The 18,306-nt window shown below is 45.8% G+C and overlaps 1 protein-coding gene across 4 annotated transcripts in view; it reads right to left on the bottom strand.

The window, feature by feature from the left end:
• Positions 1–17,879, bottom strand: part of LOC143784306 (germinal-center associated nuclear protein-like) — a 176,393-nt gene extending 158,514 nt beyond the window's left edge. The window contains exon 1 of one of the 4 annotated variants that reach the window (XM_077272430.1): positions 17,571–17,879. The gene's annotated coding sequence lies outside the window, so the exon portion shown is untranslated. The remainder of the gene's footprint in view (positions 1–17,570) is intronic. The other 3 variants (XM_077272431.1, XM_077272429.1, XM_077272432.1) reach the window with 3 other exon arrangements.
• Between the last annotated feature and the right edge of the window lie 427 nt (positions 17,880–18,306).

Here is an 18,306-nt window from a genome sequence, read left to right as displayed (position 1 = left end):
AAAAACAAACCACAACATATACCTACCCTCCGCAGCATCCAAATAAACGAGTGTCCCACGATGATCTACAGTTTAGAGCAGCCACATAACATGCGGCTGCTCTAAACCGCGGCCGCCGATACAATGAACGAGATCGTAAAGCGACACCGTTCATTGTATAACGAGTTCTCCCGAACGCAGCTGTTCGGGTGAACTCGTTCGGTTGTCACTGCGGCTGCGCGGACTCACCGGCTGACCGGAGATGAACTTATCAGTCCATCTCCGGTCAGCCAGAATAGTTAACCCTTTGCAGTACAATAAAAAAAATGGTCAAAATTCAGGTGTCATCATTTCATTAAAATACTTTTTCCAGACTGTGTTTTTTTAACCCTTTACTAAAATTGGATTAATAATGGATAGGTGACATAATTGACGCCTCTCCATTATTAATCTGGCTTAATGTCACCTTACAATAGCAAGGTGGCATTAACCCTTCATTACCCCATATCCCACCGCTACAGGGAGTGGGAAGAGAGTGGCCAAGTGCCAGAATTGGCGCATCTTCCAGATGTGCCTTTTCTGGGGTGGCTGGGGGCAGATGTTTTTAGCCACGGGGGGCCAATAACCATGGACCCTCTCCTGGCTATTAATATCTGCCCTCAGTCACTGGCTTTACTACTCTGGCGGAGAAAATTGCGCGGGAGCCCACGCCATTTTTTTCCGCCATTTAACCCTTAATTTGCCTTTAACCCTTAAATTTAATAGCTACAGGCAATTAAAGGGTTAATCTCAGAAAACATTGGCGTGGGCTCCCGCGCAATTTTCTCCACCAGAGTAGTAAAGCCAGTGACTGAGGGCAGATATTAACAACCAGGAGAGGGTCCATGGTTATTGGCCCCCCCGTGGCTAAAAACATCTGCCCCCAGCCACCCCAGAACAGGCACATCTGGAAGATGCGCCTATTCTGGCACTTGGCCACTCTCTTCCCACTCCCTGTAGTGGTGGGATATGGGGTAATGAAGGGTTAATGCCACCTTGCTATTGTAAGGTGACATTAAGCCAGATTAATAATGGAGAGGCGTCAATTATGTCACCTATCCATTATTAATCCAATTTTAGTAAAGGGTTAAAAAACACACACACACGATTTAAAAGTATTTTAATGAAATAAAAACGAAGGTTGTTGTAATAATTTATTCAACCCTCAATCCATCTGAAGACCCTCGCTCTGTGACAAAGAAAAAATAATAAACCAACAATATCCTTACCTTCCGAAGATCTGTAAGGTCCCACGATGTAAATCCATCTGAAGGGGTTAAAATATTTTGAAGCCAGGAGCTCTGCTAATGCAGCGGTGCTCCTGGCTGCCAAACCCCGGGGAATGAAGGTAAAGTCGGTCAATGACCTATATTTACCTTCATTTGCAGTAAGGCGCCCTCTGCTGGTTGGACCTAGATCGTGGGAACTTTCCTAGAAAGCTCCCAGGCTCGACTTCATATGAGGGCGCCCTCTGCTGGTTGTCCTCATATGAAGTCGAGCCTGGGAGCTTTCTAGGAAAGTTCCCACGATCTAGGAACAGCCACCAGAGGGCGCCTTACTGCAAATGAAGGTAAATATAGGTCATTGACCGACTTTACCTTCATTCCCCGGGGTTTTGCAGCCAGGAGCACCGCTGCATTAACAGAACTCCTGGCTGCAAAATATCTTAACCCCTTCAGATGGATTTACATCGTGAGACCTTATAGATCTTCAGAAGGTATGTATATTGTTGGTTTTTTATTTATTTTTTTGTTACAGAGCGAGGGTCTTCAGATGGATTGAGCGTAGAATAAATTATTAAAACAACCTTTGTTTTTATTTCATTAAAATACTTTAAAATAATGTGTTTGTGTTTTTTTTAACCCTTTAACTAGTATTGGATTAATAATGGATAGGTGTCATAATTGACGCCTCTCCATTTTTAATTTGGCTTAATGTCACCTTACAATAGCAAGGTGGCATTAACCCTTCATTACCCCATATCCCACCGCTACACGGGAATGGGAAGAGAGTGGCCAAGTGCCAGAATAGGCGCATCTTCCAGATGTGCCTTTTCTGGGGTGGCTGGGGGCAGATGTTTGTAGCCAGGGGGGGGCCAATAACCATGGACCCTCTCCTGGCTATTAATATCTGCTCTCAGTCACTGGCTTTACCGCTCTGGCGGAGAAAATTGCGCGGGAGCCCACGCCAATTTTTTCCGCCATTTAACCCTTTATTTTACAAGCTACAGCGCCCAAATTTTGCACATACACACTACTAACATTAGTAGTGTGGAATATGCAAAAAAAAAAAAAGGGGGATATGAGATGGTTTACTGTATGTAACCATGCCTGAAATCATGTCGGGTTTTGGAAGGAGATAGCTAAAGTCGGCAATGGAATTAACGGCTTTTAAGCTATCTAGCGCTGTATGAAATAATAATATATATATATATATATATATATATATATATATATATATATATATATATATATATATCTATCTCACTAACATATATATATGTATATATAGAGAGTATATATGTTTGTAGTATTTCTTGAGCACATGGATCCCTTGTATATCCGTATGTCTGTTTTGCAAGCCTGCGAGAAAATCTCGCAGTACAGATGCCATACGGATTACATACGGAGGATGCCATGCGCAAAATACGCTGACACACCCTGCCTACGGAGGACATATGGACCAATATTTTGGGTGCTTTTCACCATTTTACGGCCGTAAAATACGAACCGTATTGTCTTATGCCGAGTGTGACGCCGGCCATATACTGCGTGTACACTGTTATGTACTGCGTGGCCTGTATTCACACATCGGGTATTCTACAAAATGTCGTGGCCTGTGCTACATAGTATGTGGCTGCTATATACAGAAATACATATGTATAATAACCGCTGTGTTAGAATCGTGCCACCATTTAGTGTACAGATATTTTTATATTTCTTATCCAAAAGTGACTGGTTTTCTATCAAAATTGTAGATAGAAAAACACCCGGAGGTCTGGGACCGTGCCAGTGAGGAGTACAAAGCCTCCGCTTCTAAACGTGATGCCTGGCCAGCCATTGTCACAGAAATTTATCCGCTGTGGCCTCAGCTACCAAAAGCGGGCCAAAAACTTATTTGTAAGTATGTTAAATTCATGTTATTTTTATTAAGTATCTACCATATAATTGTCTATTTGTGTCACTTCCCTTTTTCTGTCTGTCCTTCTGTCTGTCACGGATATTCATTGTTTGCGGACTTTGTCTTTCATGGAATCCAAGTGGCTGGTTTGTTGTGGCAAAACGCCCACAAACATTGCCACGACCAATGTGCGACGGCCTCAGACTGGCGTCAATATGGCCGCTCTTTCATCACCGCAGTCAGTGCCCGCTCCATACTCCCCTCTAGTCAGGCCTCACACAGGGTTAGTGCCAGCGTTAACCGAGCGAGGTGTTACGCACTCTGGTTAGGCACCTATTAACCCTGTTTGTTAATGTTTTTACTATAGATTCTGCGTATGCAGCATCACTAGTACAAAGATCCAAAGTAAAAAATAATAAAAATAACGTTATTCTCACCCTCCGACCTCCCGCCCTGTCCTTGACAGTGCAAGCGGCAAGTTCCTTTAAGGATACTATGCGAGAACATGGAGGAAAAAAAGTTTGTCACCATACTGGACAAATGCTGTCTCCTGTCACTTTGAATCGATGCAGCAGTACCTGTCGTGTCAGCGGTCATTGCACAATCACTCCACAACCTGGTCATAAAACCCCTCTGTCCAGTGCCACTTTGGATTGGTGAAACTTGTGGACATACGTGGCTGGGCAATATAGTACTTGTCCTGTGCAATATACTACGTGGACAGGCATATTCTATAGTAGCCGATGCGTTATAATTGGGCCACCATCTATTTCCTTTATAAGTTTTTTATATTGTTCCATTTCAGTGGAAGATGTGAAAAAACGTTGGAGATCTGTGACCGACAGACTGGTGAAGGCACAGAAGGCAGAAAGTGGCAGCTCGCCCTCAAAAAAGAGGGTGCCGTTTGCAGACCAGCTGCAGTTCATTTTAACAAGCAGAAATTTGCGGCGGTAAGTTATATATATATAATTTGTTGTATCTTCAACGTTTCACACTACTCTTATTGAAGAAGTCTTTTTTATTTCTTGTACAGAACTGAAGGCAATGTAAGGGCCGAAACCCCACCAGTCCATCAAGACAACAGCCTGGAGAATGGTGATGGAGAGGAGGTGGAGGACTATCCATTGTGCTCCTCACCAAATCCACCCTTGCCTAGGCAGTCATCCTCCATGCATGCTGCTGGTATGCCACCCACCAGTCTTGTGGCAAGTTCGTCCTCTGCGGTGGATGCGGCGGTGGTGTCTTCCGCTGTTGTTGCTGCCTCTTCCGCTGCGTCCAGCTCCTTTGTTGGGGGTTCAAGGGCCACTGGGTTGGGGTCTGGTTCTGCCCGTCCCGTGCCAATGGTTAGGGCAGCACCCAAGAAGGGGAAAAAAAAAAGGAGGGTTCGACTAGTGCCATTGAAGCGATCACAAGTCGAACCCTCAATATTATAGACAATTCATCTCCACAAGATGACATGGATAAATATGGATCTGTGATAGCAAGCCGCCTAAGGTCCATGACATGGGACAGGCAGAGCCTGTGTATGACAGCAGTCAATGCAGTTCTAATGTCTGCTGCTGTCTCATCACCACTACCCCCACCACAAGATATAGTTGTAGCAATTATGAGGGCATTTACTAACCCAAGTGTGCCACCACCACCACCACCAGCAGTTGCTTCTCAACGTTTTTTCCATGCAGCACACAGGCCCGACGCTGCAGAAGCCTATAATTCAAGCCACTGTACAACTCGTCAAAGTTCTGGGCATAATGTCTCCCAAAACACGAGTCTTTCTTCCCAAGAACTGTTTCCGGGGTATGGGTACGAGCCAGAGTACCAGCAGTTTTGAGGATTTTGGTCCTAAACCCCCCTGTCCTGTTGACAGGTTGTTAACAAATCCATTGCTGATGCACTTTTCTGTCCTGTTGACAGGTTGTGAAAAAAGCCATTGTTGATGCACTATTTTGTCCTGTTGACAGGTTGTGAAAAAAGCCATTGTTGATGCACTATTTTGTCCTGTTGACAGGTTATGATAACGTCCATTGTTGATGGACTGTTCTGGACAATGTTTGTCCTTGTGTTGTAATACCTACGTCATTTAAAGACGTTTTGTTTTTCTGTGTAGTACACAGTGTTATTTATGAATAAAAACTAAATTTGTATGTGAAAAAATGTCTGGTCATTTTTTATTTAAAAAAAGGTTATTTCAATTTGCAGAATATGAACTGTGTGTAATGGGATAATAACTGTCAGTGACTAAAGAGTTAGTTGCGGACACAAAGTTTGATTTTTCAAACAAAGTTCTTTTTTATTAATTCCTTTTTTTTTTTTAAATGATAAAGAACAAAAGGGCATTGAATGCATGGGGTTAGCCATCCAATCTGCTCAGCTGTACTGATGAAGAACACAAGGGCCTCGATTGCTTTTGGGTTAGCCATCCAATCTGCTCTTCTGTACAGGCTGACATCTTGATGGGGGTTAGGTGTCGGATCTTCTCTGCTGTTCAGGCTGCTCAACACCGGCACAGGAGTATTGCCAGTGCACGGCACCTTCAGGACTCATGAAGTAGTCAGTGAAGGTTTCTCGCACACGCACACCCGAGATGGATTGCCTGCCTTGACCCAAGTTGTCCACTGCAATTAATTCAGACAGCTGTGACTCCTCAACTACCTCTGTGCTGTAGTCCCGAACGTAGTTGTGGAGAACACAGCATGCCTTGATCACAGTGTCAACGGTCTCCGTATCTAGCTGGATGGCAGTGTGAAAGATCCTCCACTGACTACACATGATCCCAAAGGTGCATTCCACATATTTTCGTGCACGGCTCAGCCGATAGTTGAAAATCCTCCGCCGGTCATCCAGTGCCCTTCGTGGGTATGGGCGCAGCAGGTTAGTTTTTAAGGGAAATGCCTCATCCGATACCATCACAAAGGGTACAGGATGTGTGGAACCGGGCAAAGGTCTTGGGGCTGGGAGCGTTCCGCCATCTCGAAGAATTTGAAGTCCAATCTGTGATGATTGCAGCACCCGAGAGTCCCCAGAACTGCCATAGGCACCAACGTCGATGGCAACAAACTTGTAATGGGCATCAGCCTCCGCCATCAGGACCACAGAAAAATACTTCTTATAATTAAAGAAGCGTGATCCTGATCTTGGTGGCTTCAGCACTCTCACATGTTTGCCATCGACAGCACCTACGCAGTTGGGGAAATTGGCTACAGACTGAAAGCCTGCTGCTACCTGCAGCCAAGTCTCCTCGGTTGGGCAAGGCATCACGATGGGCTGCAACTTCTGCCAGATGACGGCACATGTGCACCTCACAATTTGAGAGATGGTGGATTTGCCAACCCTAAATTGGAGGTGCAGGGATGTGTAGCTCTCTCCTGTGGCCAAAAACCTGCAAAAAAAATTAAAATAATTAGAATATTTTTAATAACGATGAAAATATGCATGACAACATAAATAGTACGATTCATGGACACTAGATCTGTAAACATCGTGGCGCAGTGGCAGCAATATGGGGGCACTTGCAGCATTGTGGCAGCATTATGGGGGGCACTGGCAGCATTGTGGGGCACTGGCAGCATTATGGGGGGTACTGGCAGCATTGTGGCGCAGTGGCATCATTATGGAGGCTGTGGCAGCATTGTGGCGCAATGGCAGCATTCTGGGGTGCATTGGCAGCATTGTGGCGCAGTGGCAGCACGGTGGTAGCATTAACTATGGGGCCAATGTGTGGAGTTTATGTTTTTGTTTTTTTTTTTTAAAAAGGGCCTTACCGCAAGGTGATGAGCAGCCTTTCCTCAGCAGAGATTGATCTTCACATGCATGTGTCTTCGTAGCTGAGTTGTGGAGCCAGAATTATCAGAAGGCGATCAAATGCCGAAATCGTAAGCCGGCAAAACTGGATAAATTTCTCAGGAAAACTGAATGTAAAAAAAAAAATAAAATAAAAAAACAGATATAACACAACAGTGTATAACATCAATAAAAAAAAAAAAAAGTGAACACAGATGACAATATATGTTTTCTACCTATATCTTACCTCCTTAAATCTTGGTAAAGGACATGGAAGTGTCCCTTTTCCTCCCGCTCATTAATAATGGGATGAACCCACATCCGTTTTGGACGTCTTCTACTCCTTCTCCGAGATTGCTCCTATGGGAGAATATAGTCTTTATTATTTACACTAGATTGTGGCCCGATTCTAACGCATCGGGTATTCTAGAATATGCATGTCCCCGTAGTATATGGACAATGATGATTCCACAATTCGCGGCAGACTGTGTTCGTCGCTGATTGATCTAGGCAACCTTTGTGACATCATCATCGCCATGGCAACCATTATGACATCATCGTCGTTGTGCCCGTTGCTGATTGGTCGAGGCCTGGCGGCATCGACCAATAAGGGACGCGGGATTTCCAGGACAGACAGACAGACGGAAAAACCCTTAGACAATTATATATATAGATGGTACTGTACAACGCATGGAAAAATCGCTGCTAAGGCTACTTTCACTTCCATCAGTACTGTTACGTCGCAACACACTGGTGCCAACATACCAATGGACGTTGTGAAATAACTGCATGACGTGGGCAGCAGATGCAGTTTTTCTACACATCCGCTGCCCATTCTGCAGTCTGGGGAGGAGGGGGTGTATTTTCTGCCGCACATGAGCAGTCAAAAATGGCGGATGTGATGCACCAAGAAAGTAACATGTAGTTAAGGATTTTTCGTGTCGACGGTCTGCCAAAAAAAGACACTTATCGCACAATGGATGCAACGTGCGGCAAAACGTCGCAAACCATTGCAAATACAAGTGTATGGGAAAAAAAAGATCCTGCAAGCACATATGCAGGATCCGTTTTATCCAAAAACGACAGATTGCGAGGGAGCGTTACGGAAGTGGGAAGTAGCTTATCCGCAGCAACAGAAACACTGCATATCCACAGCATAGTCCGCATAGTGTGCACATCTAATGACATTATATTACCTGCTCACTGTGGTGGTGCAGCAAAAGCAGTGCAGTCAGCAACAAAAGATGGTTTTGTTGCGGCGAAAGACGCCAATGGGGCTGAATGTGCGGCATGTTGAATGCAACAAAAAGGCAAAATGGAGAAGAGGGGTTGGAACAGGAAATGACCTATTGAGAGTCTCTTTTTACCACCAACTTTATTTGTTCATAAAAACGCTTAAAAAACGCTCCAAAAACGCATGCGGATTTCTGGGAGAAAATATCAGGTTTTCGTCAGGAAAATTGCATGAAAAATCTGCACACATTCCTGAACGTGTGCACATGGCCTAAGAGTACTTCGCTTCTGCAACAGAGGACTAAAGTCTGCCTCCCAAGAGATCTGCTGTTCAATTTTGGTTGTTTTGGAAATGTTCTGTCCAAGAAACCGACGGGACAACTCACCGACCCGCCAGGAAAAGACGAGACCTTCCTTTAGGCCAGCCCCCTCCTGGCATCCATGAACCACCAGCACTGGTCTGCTAGGCCTGGATCTAGCAGACTCTCTTCGACATGATGGGGCTTTCCCACCTTGGATCTATCTCAGGGTCGGCTGCCGTGTCTTTCACAATTCAAGGCCGGTATTATGATCTCTGGTCTGGGACACCGAAACCTCAGACACCGGAGGCAGGCCTGGGAGGAACAGAGCCACATACCAAACCGACAGTCCAGCCCGCAGGCACCAACAGCATATTACAGTTTTACAATGCTTGTTTCATTTTATGCATTTCTAAAGTAAAGGCAGAAAGTTATTCAATGCAAAAAAATGAAGTTTTATAAAATTAGAAATGTTTCTATATCTAATGTATATCTAAAGTCTGAGATTTCTGTGGGAAGTGGTAATTTGCTCCTCTTAAACCAGTTCTGGATGTAAATAAAACATTGCTCTGATTAAGTCTCCACATTGTATTTTAGCCTTTCATTTCATGCGTAGGGCAGGACAAGCCCATGATGTATCTGTGTAACACATGTAAGGTGCTATAATAACAGCCTTAGGCTGGTTTCACACCAGCGTTTGGCAGGGCTGTGGACGGCAGCCTTCTTCCTCCGTTAAGGCTACCTTCACATTAGCGTCGTGTGACGCACGTCTCAATGCGTCGTTTTGGAGAAAAAAACGCATCCTGCAAAGTTGCCTGCATGATGCTTTTTTTTTCTCCATAGACTTTCATTAGCGACGGATGCGTCGTGTTTTGGCGGACCGCCGGCACAAAACAACGTTCCATGTAACTTTTTTTGTGCGTCGAGTCCGCCATTTTCGACTGCGCATGCGCGGCCGAAACTCCGCCCCCTCCTCCCCGGAACTCACAATGGGCCACGGATGCGTTGTAAAACTGCCTCCGCTGCCCACGTTGTTCTACATAAAACACACTGTCCGTCGAGCCGACGGTTTGCGACTGCCCGTACCGACGGACTAGTGTGAAAGTAGCCTAAGCCCCGCTCACTGCCACAACTCTTCATTCAGTTCTGCCTACGTCTGCATGCGTCCTGCATACCCTATCTTTAATATTGGGTACGCAGGCCAAGCGGATGCCTCCGCATGCGATGTTTTAACGTGTGTCTGTGTCTGCATAAACGGTTAGAATCCGACTCCATGAGGATGGTCTGAGTGCCCGATGTCCACAGATGGGAGTTGTGCTCACAGCCCAACACCGTGCACGACGCTTCACATTTGCCACAGAACACCGACGCCCTGTGCTCTTCACAGATGAAAGCAGGTTCACACTGAGCACATGTGACAGACGTGACAGTCTGGAGACACCATGGAGAGAGATCTGCCTGCAACATCCTTCAGCATGACCGGTTTGGCAGTGGGTCAGTAATGGTGTGGGGTGGCATTTCTTTGGAGGGCCGCACAGTCATCCATGTGCTCGCCAGAGGTAGCCTGACTGCCATTAGGTACTGAGATGAGATCCTCAGACCCCTTGTGAGACCACATGCTGGTGCATTGGGCCCTGGGTTCCTTCTGATGCATGACAATGCCAGACCTCATGTGGCTGGAGTGTGTCAGCAGTTCCTGAAAGATGAAGGCATTGATGCTAAGGACTGGCCTGCCCGTCCACTAGCCCTTAATCCTATCGAGCACATCTTTGACATCATGTCTTGCTCCATCCACCAATGTCACGTTGCACCACAGACTGGCCAGGAGTTGGCAGATGCTTTATTCCAGGTCTGAGAGGACATCCCTCAGGATAACATCCACCACCTCATTAGGAGAATGCCCAGGCATTGTAGGGAGATCATGCACGCACGTGGAGGCCACACACATTACTGAGCATCATTTCCTTGTCTTGAGATATTTCCGCTGAAGTTGGATCAGCCTATAACTTCATTTTCCACTTTGATTTTGAGCATAATTCCAACTCCAGACCTCCGTGCTATATTAGTTGTGATTTACGTTGTTCTTTTTGAGCTTTTATTGTTCTCAACACATTCCACTATGTAATGAATAAAGATTTAGAACTGGAATATTTCATTCTGTGATATCTAGGATGTGGGATTTTAGTGTTCCCTTTATATTTTTGAGCAGTGTATATTAAGGTTTTTAATATTAGTTAGGACTATCCCAATTAGGTTCACCATGAAGTGGTGGGATTGCTTTTGCAATTTTTTTTTAATCAAAAAAACGTGTTAACTAAAGTACCCTATATTTTCTTGCACTATAGCCGTTCACGTACTACAGGTTATTCAATCATTGTTTCTGTCGTCCCCCCCCCCCCCCATATAAAGTACAACCCCCATATCTATATGCACGGATATACAGCATTCTAGAATGCTGTGTATATATAGTAGGCCAACTGCCTGTATACCCTTATATACAGCATTTTATAAAGCACAACCACTATCTGTATGCCCTTAAGATAGTGGCATATTAGACTTGCCTAGCCCCATCCAATGGGCTTTGCTAGTCTTAATCCGGTGCCTTCTCTTCTATCACCATCCTTCTTTCTTTGAGTCGATGACACGTCCTATGTCATCCACGCGGTGTCTTCCATCGCGCTCCTTTGCAAGTGCACTTCTTTCTGCCCTTTGCAGTACTTTGCTTTGTGCTCGGCAGAGAAATGTTCCTGCACAGAAGCGTGATGAGGGAGGTTGTGTGGATGATATAGAACACATCATCCACGGGAAGGACTGCGCCGGATGAAGACCAGCGCCAAACATAACACCGAACCGCCCCGTAGGTGAGTATAAGAAGTTATTTACATTATGCACATTGGCTTAGGGACATACCATATATATTCGAGTAGAAGCTGACCCCCCCCCCTAATTTTGCCACAAAAAACTGGGAAAACTTATTGACTCGAGTATAAGCCTAGGGTGGAAAATGCAGCAGCTACCGGTAAATGTCAAAAATAAAAATAGATACCAATAAAAGTAAAATTAATTCAGACAGCAGTAGGTTAAGTGTTTTTGAATATCCATATTGAATCAGGAGCCCCATACAGTTCATGATGGCCCCATAAGATGCTCCATATTAAAATATGCCCCATATAATGCTGCACAAATGTTAATGGCCCCATGAGATGCTCCATAGAAACTTTTGCCCCGTACAATGCTGCATAAAGGTTGATGGCCCCATAAGATGCTCCATAGATTATGCCCCATGAGATGCTCCACACATTATGCCCCATGAGATGCTCCACACATTATGCCCCATGAGATGCTCCACACATTATGCCCCATGAGATGCTCCACACATTATGCCCCATGAGATGCTCCACACATTATGCCCCATATGCTGTTGTTGCGATTAAAATAAAAAAAAAAAAAATCACATACCTCTCTTCGCTCAGGCCCCCGGCACTTGCGATAGTCACCTTCCACATTCCACCGCTGCGCGCTGCTCTGTCTTCCATCCTCTGCACTGACTGTTCAGGCAGAGGGTGGTGTGCACACTAACTATGTCATTGCGCCCTCTGACCTGAACAGCCATAGCCAGAGGACGGAAGACAGAGCGGGGCCCTGCGGTGGAACGGGGAGAGGTGAGTATTGCGCAATGCTCATCTCCCCCCGTCATACTCACCTGCTCCCGGCGCGGTCCCTGGCAGCTTCTCACTGTCAGGAACCAGCAGCGTCTTCCTATGTTCAGCGGTCATGTTCCGCTCATTAAAGTAATGGATATGCGTCCATATTCATTACTTTAATGAGCGGAACCACGTGACCGCTGAACACAGGAAGAGCTGCCCGGAGACCATCGGACATGCAGGGACCGCGCCAGGAGCAGGTGAGTATGTGACAGCCGCCGCTCCCCCGCCGACCCCTCCGCCGACAATGACTCGAGTATAAGCCGAGAGGGTCACTTTCTGCCCAAAAAAGTGGGCTGAAAACGTTGGCTTATACTCGAGTATATACGGTATGTACAGCACTCTAGAAGGGTGTGTATAAGGGCATATAGGTGCTGGTGGTACTATACATGGGGAAAACCTGGTGACAGGTTCCCTTTAAGAAACCTATGGAACTAGGTTAAAATTAGCATTTTTTTGGATGGTGAAAAACTTGTAATTTAAATATTGATGGTGGCTGAACTGCAGGTGGTCTGTGTCGCTTCATAAGTTTAAGGCCGGGGTCACACTAGCGTAGAATATGGACGAGCGCTATGTGAGAAAGCATCGCATGGCACTCGGACCAGTGTTAATCTATGGGGCAGATCACATCTGTGATTATTTTTTCATGCCGAATCAGCATACGAGAACAATCACAGCATATATACCTGACAGGGGCCCATACATTCTGATATTAACAGTAATATATACCTGACAGGGGCCCATGCATTCTGATGTCATCATCACTAAGGCTACGTTCACATTAGCGTTAAGCTAATGTGCGTCGGGGACGCAGCGGCGACGCATGCGTCATGCGCCCCCTATACTTAACATGGGGGACGCATGCGTTTTTTTTTGTTGCGTTGTGCAACACATGCGTCTTTTTTGCCGCAAGCGTCGGACCAAGAAAACGCAACAAGTTGCATTTTTCTTGCGTCCGATTTTCGGCAAAAACCGACGCATGCGTCGCAAAACGCAGCGTTTTTGCGTGCGTTTTTGCGTGCGTTGTGCGTTGCGTCGCCGACGCAACGGCGCACAACACTAGTGTGAACGTAGCCTAATACAGTGGGGCAAAAAAGTATTTAGTCAGTCAGCAATAGTGCAAGTTCCATCACTTAAAAAGATGAGAGGCGTCTGTAATTTACATCATAGGTAGACCTCAACTATGGGAGACAAACTGAGAAAAAAAAAATCCAGAAAATCACATTGTCTGGTTTTTTATCATTTTATTTGCATTTTATGGTGGAAAATAAGTATTTGGTCAGAAACAAACAATCAAGATTTCTGGCTCTCACAGACCTGTAACTTCTTCTTTAAGAGTCTCCTCTTTCCTCCACTCATTACCTGTAGTAATGGCACCTGTTTAAACTTGTTATCAGTATAAAAAGACACCTGTGCACACCCTCAAACAGTCTGACTCCAAACTCCACTATGGTGAAGACCAAAGAGCTGTCAAAGGACACCAGAAACAAAATTGTAGCCCTGCACCAGGCTGGGAAGACTGAATCTGCAATAGCCAACCAGCTTGGAGTGAAGAAATCAACAGTGAGAGCAATAATTAGAAAATGGAAGACATACAAGACCACTGATAATCTCCCTCGATCTGGGGCTCCACGCAAAATCCCACCCCGTGGGGTCAGAATGATCACAAGAACGGTGAGCAAAAATCCCAGAACCATGCGGGGGGGGACCTAGTGAATGAACTGCAGAGAGCTGGGACCAATGTAACAAGGCCTACCATAAGTAACACTACGCCGCCATGGACTCAGATCCTGCAGTGCCAGACGTGTCCCACTGCTTAAGCCAGTACATGTCCGGGCCCCTCTGAAGTTTGCTAGAGAGCATTTGGATGATCCAGAGGAGTATTGGGAGAATGTCCTATGGTCTGATGAAACCAAACTGGAACTGTTTGGTAGAAACACAACTTGTCGTGTTTGGAGGAAAAAGAATAATGAGTTGCATCCATCAAACACCATACCTACTGTAAAGCATGGTGGTGGAAACATCATGCTTTGGGGCTGTTTCTCTGCAAAGGGGCCAGGACGACTGATCCGGGTACATGAAAGAATGAATGGGGCCATGTATCGTGAGATTTTGAGTGCAAACCTCCTTCCATCAGCAAGGGCATTGAAGATGAAACGTGGCTGGGTCTTTCAACATGACAATGATCCAAAGCACACCGCCAGGGCAACGAAGGAGTGGCTTCGTAAGAAGCATTTCAAGGTCCTGGAGTGGCCTAGCCAGTCTCCAGATCTCAACCCTATAGAAAACCTTTGGAGGGAGTTGAAAGTCCGTGTTGCCAAGCGAAAAGCCAAAAACATCACTGCTCTAGAGGAGATCTGCATGGAGGAATGGGCCAACATACCAACAACAGTGTGTGGCAACCTTGTGAAGACTTACAGAAAACGTTTGACCTCTGTCATTGCCAACAAAGGATTTATTACAAAGTATTGAGATGAAATTTTGTTTCTGACCAAATACTTATTTTCCACCATAATATGCAAATAAAATGATAAAAAAAAAAACAGACAATGTGATTTTCTGGATTTTTTTTTCTCAGTTTGTCTCCCATAGTTGAGGTCTACCTATGATGTAAATTACAGACGCCTCTCATCTTTTTAAGTGGTGGAACTTGCACTAATGCTGACTGACTAAATACTTTTTTGCCCCACTGTATATACCTGACAGGAGCCCGTACAGTCCGATATCATCACTAATATATACCTGACAGGAGCCCGTACAGTCCGATATCATCACTAATATATACCTGACAGGAGCCCGTACAGTCCGATATCATCACTAATATATACCTGACAGGAGCCCGTACAGTCCGATATCATCACTAATATATACCTGACAGGAGCCCGTACAGTCCGATATCATCACTAATATATACCTGACAGGAGCCCGTACAGTCCGATATCATCACTAATATATACCTGACAGGAGCCCGTACAGTCCGATATCATCACTAATATATACCTGACAGGAGCCCGTACAGTCCGATATCATCACTAATATATACCTGACAGGAGCCCGTACAGTCCGATATCATCACTAATATATACCTGACAGGAGCCCGTACAGTCCGATATCATCACTAATATATACCTGACAGGAGCCCGTACAGTCCGATATCATCACTAATATATACCTGACAGGAGCCCGTACAGTCCGATATCATCACTAATATATACCTGACAGGAGCCCGTACAGTCCGATATCATCACTAATATATACCTGACAGGAGCCCGTACAGTCCGATATCATCACTAATATATACCTGACAGGAGCCCGTACAGTCCGATATCATCACTAATATATACCTGACAGGAGCCCGTACAGTCCGATATCATCACTAATATATACCTGACAGGAGCCCGTACAGTCCGATATCATCACTAATATATACCTGACAGGAGCCCGTACAGTCCGATATCATCACTAGTATATACCTGACAGGAGCCCGTACAGTCCGATATCATCACTAGTATATACCTGACAGGAGCCCGTACAGTCCGATATCATCACTAGTATATACCTGACAGGAGCCCGTACAGTCCGATATCATCACTAATATATACCTGACAGGAGCCTGTACAGTCTGTATCTACAATTATATATACCTGACAGAAGCCTGTACAGTCTATATCTACAATAATATATACCTGACAGGAGCCCGTACAGTCTGTATCTACAATAATATATACCTGACAGGAGCCCGTACAGTCTGTATCTACAATAATATATACCTGACAGGAGTCCGTACAGTCTATATCTACAATAATATATACCTGGAAGGAGCCCGTACAGTCTAGTGTCTTCACCAATGAGCTGGCTAGACTGTATGGGCTGCAGTCAGGACCTGGCAGGAGCCCATATTATCTGCTGGCTTTAATAATTTATAACTTGAAGGAGCACATACATTCTAGTGTCATGTATAGGCAGCAGTCAGGGCCAGGCAGCAACCTATAAAGTCTGCTATCTTCAATAATATATACCTAGAAGGAGCCCATACAGTCTTGCATCTTCAGTAATGAGCCTGCTACACTGTATGGGCTGCAGTCAGGCACCTGGAAGGAGCTCATACACTCTAGCATCTTCAGTAGAGAGGCAGCTACACTGTATGGGCTGCAGTCAGGGAACCAGGAAGGCAGGGCCGGCTCCAGGTTTTTGAGGGCCCCAGGCGAACGAGTCCCTCCCCTTTAACACATTCATACCACGATTCATGATGCACAGATAATAAAAAAAGCACAGTACAATGCCAGATTTAACTTCTTACATGAGCTATAGCTATTGTAAATTCTACAATACTGACGTACTGTTCCAGGAGGAGCAATGGACGCTGCGGGGAGTGAGTGCAGCCCCAGCCTCCTGTGACATCATGTTTGAGACACAGAAAGTGCTGTAAAAAACATATTAAAGGATTAGCTAGATTGTGAGAAGTAGATATTTAGAAAATACAGTGTAGGTTGTGGACCACCCCTTTAAGTGTCCCATGTTAATTGGTCTTTGCTGGCTTTTTTTTCTTAAAGTATGTGAATAGATCAGATCTCAGTATTATCTGCCAAGTGCTTCATGTCCATTATTTTTTGCATTGTAGTGTTATACTGGTTTTATATATGGGGTGCAAACATATTAAAGGGTTATTTGCAAAATCTTATTGGGGATAACTTATCATGGAGGGTTCGTCTGCACCCATTGATCATGAGATTGGGGTTCTGGTTCCTGGGAATCCATTTTGCAGAGCCATATATTGATTTGTGCTATGCTTGACTTCCATACCGTCTATTGTCTATGTGACTGCCTGAGAATCGGAGTATAGTGCTCAGCTTTTTCAAGCAGTTCCATAGCCAATTAATGGAGCAGAAGTTCAACTTGCCCACCTGTATTTTATTCACGATGGGACTGCAGCACCCTATCCCTGGGATCTAGAGCTCACATGTGACCCAAATAATCAGTAAGCTGTAAGTTTACCATGGATAGGGAATAACTTTCAATCTTGAGAATAGCCCTTTAAGGCTCTGTTCATACCTGGATTCTGAGTTCCATTTATCAGCTCAGTTTTAGGAACAAAGAAACAGGATGCATATGGAAAACAGACCTGCTACAAGAATGCAAACTGCCAGCAAGCAGAAGGGCCCTACTGACTATCATGGGGTCGGTCTGCTCTCAGTTCGGGGCCGCTTGCATCTGTTTAGTCATGGATCTATTTTCCACGTGAATTCTACTTCTGTGTTCCTGAAACTGAACTCAAAACCCAGTGTGGATGGAGCCCAGCATTGCATTAATCAGCCTATTGTAACACCAGCCGACCCAGCCGGGCTCAGCAGCATGCATCCGATATTCCACTCCCCCCCCCCCCCCGCAAAGCGCAGCGTTGGGACGGGACCCTCACCCCCTCACCGGAGACGAGTCACTGACTGACTCACTGCTTCGCCGGCCGGGGCCCGTCGTTGTGGACACAGCAGGAGAGGGTGCACAGTCCTCACTGCAGGCAGCAGCTCGTCTTCTCCTCCTGCTTGGCGCTGCCAGACCTGTCCTCTCCTCATGTCCTGGAGGGTGGCGCTAGACGGATAGATTCTGGACTGGAGTGGAGTGGAGTGGAAGGCTTCAGCGGCGCCAGCGAACGCTCCGACTCCGAACAGCTCTCTCTCTGTCCTCTCCTTCTGGCTCTAGGATGACGAGCCCGCCGACCGGATGTAACAGGAGGGTAGAGGCTAAATCCAAGTCGGCTAAAGGACCTCTGCCGACGTCATGCCCATGTGACCGGAAGGGGCGGCGCCTCTTCCTCCATAGAACAGACAGAGCACACACGAGGAAGCAGTGGGGTTGTGACTAGGGTTGAGCGAAACGGGTCGTTCATTTTCAAAAGTCGCCGTCTCATGAAACCCGATCCGACCCCTGTGCTTGTCGGCCATGCGGTACGCGACTTTCGCGCCAAAGTCGCGTTTCAATGACGCGAAAAGCGCCATTTCTCAGCCAATGAAGGTGAACGCAGAGTGTGGGCAGCGTGATGACATAGATCCTGGTCCCCACCATCTTAGAGAAGGGCATTGCAGTGATTGGCTTGCTGTCTGCGGCGTCACAGGGGCTATAAAGGGGCGTTCCCGCCGACCGCCATCTTACTGCTG

Source organism: Ranitomeya variabilis, chromosome 7, assembly GCF_051348905.1.
Source record: "Ranitomeya variabilis isolate aRanVar5 chromosome 7, aRanVar5.hap1, whole genome shotgun sequence".
NCBI lineage: Eukaryota > Metazoa > Chordata > Amphibia > Anura > Dendrobatidae > Ranitomeya > Ranitomeya variabilis.
Note: the sequence above shows the minus strand (reverse complement) of the source record. Positions and strands in the feature narration are given on the sequence as shown.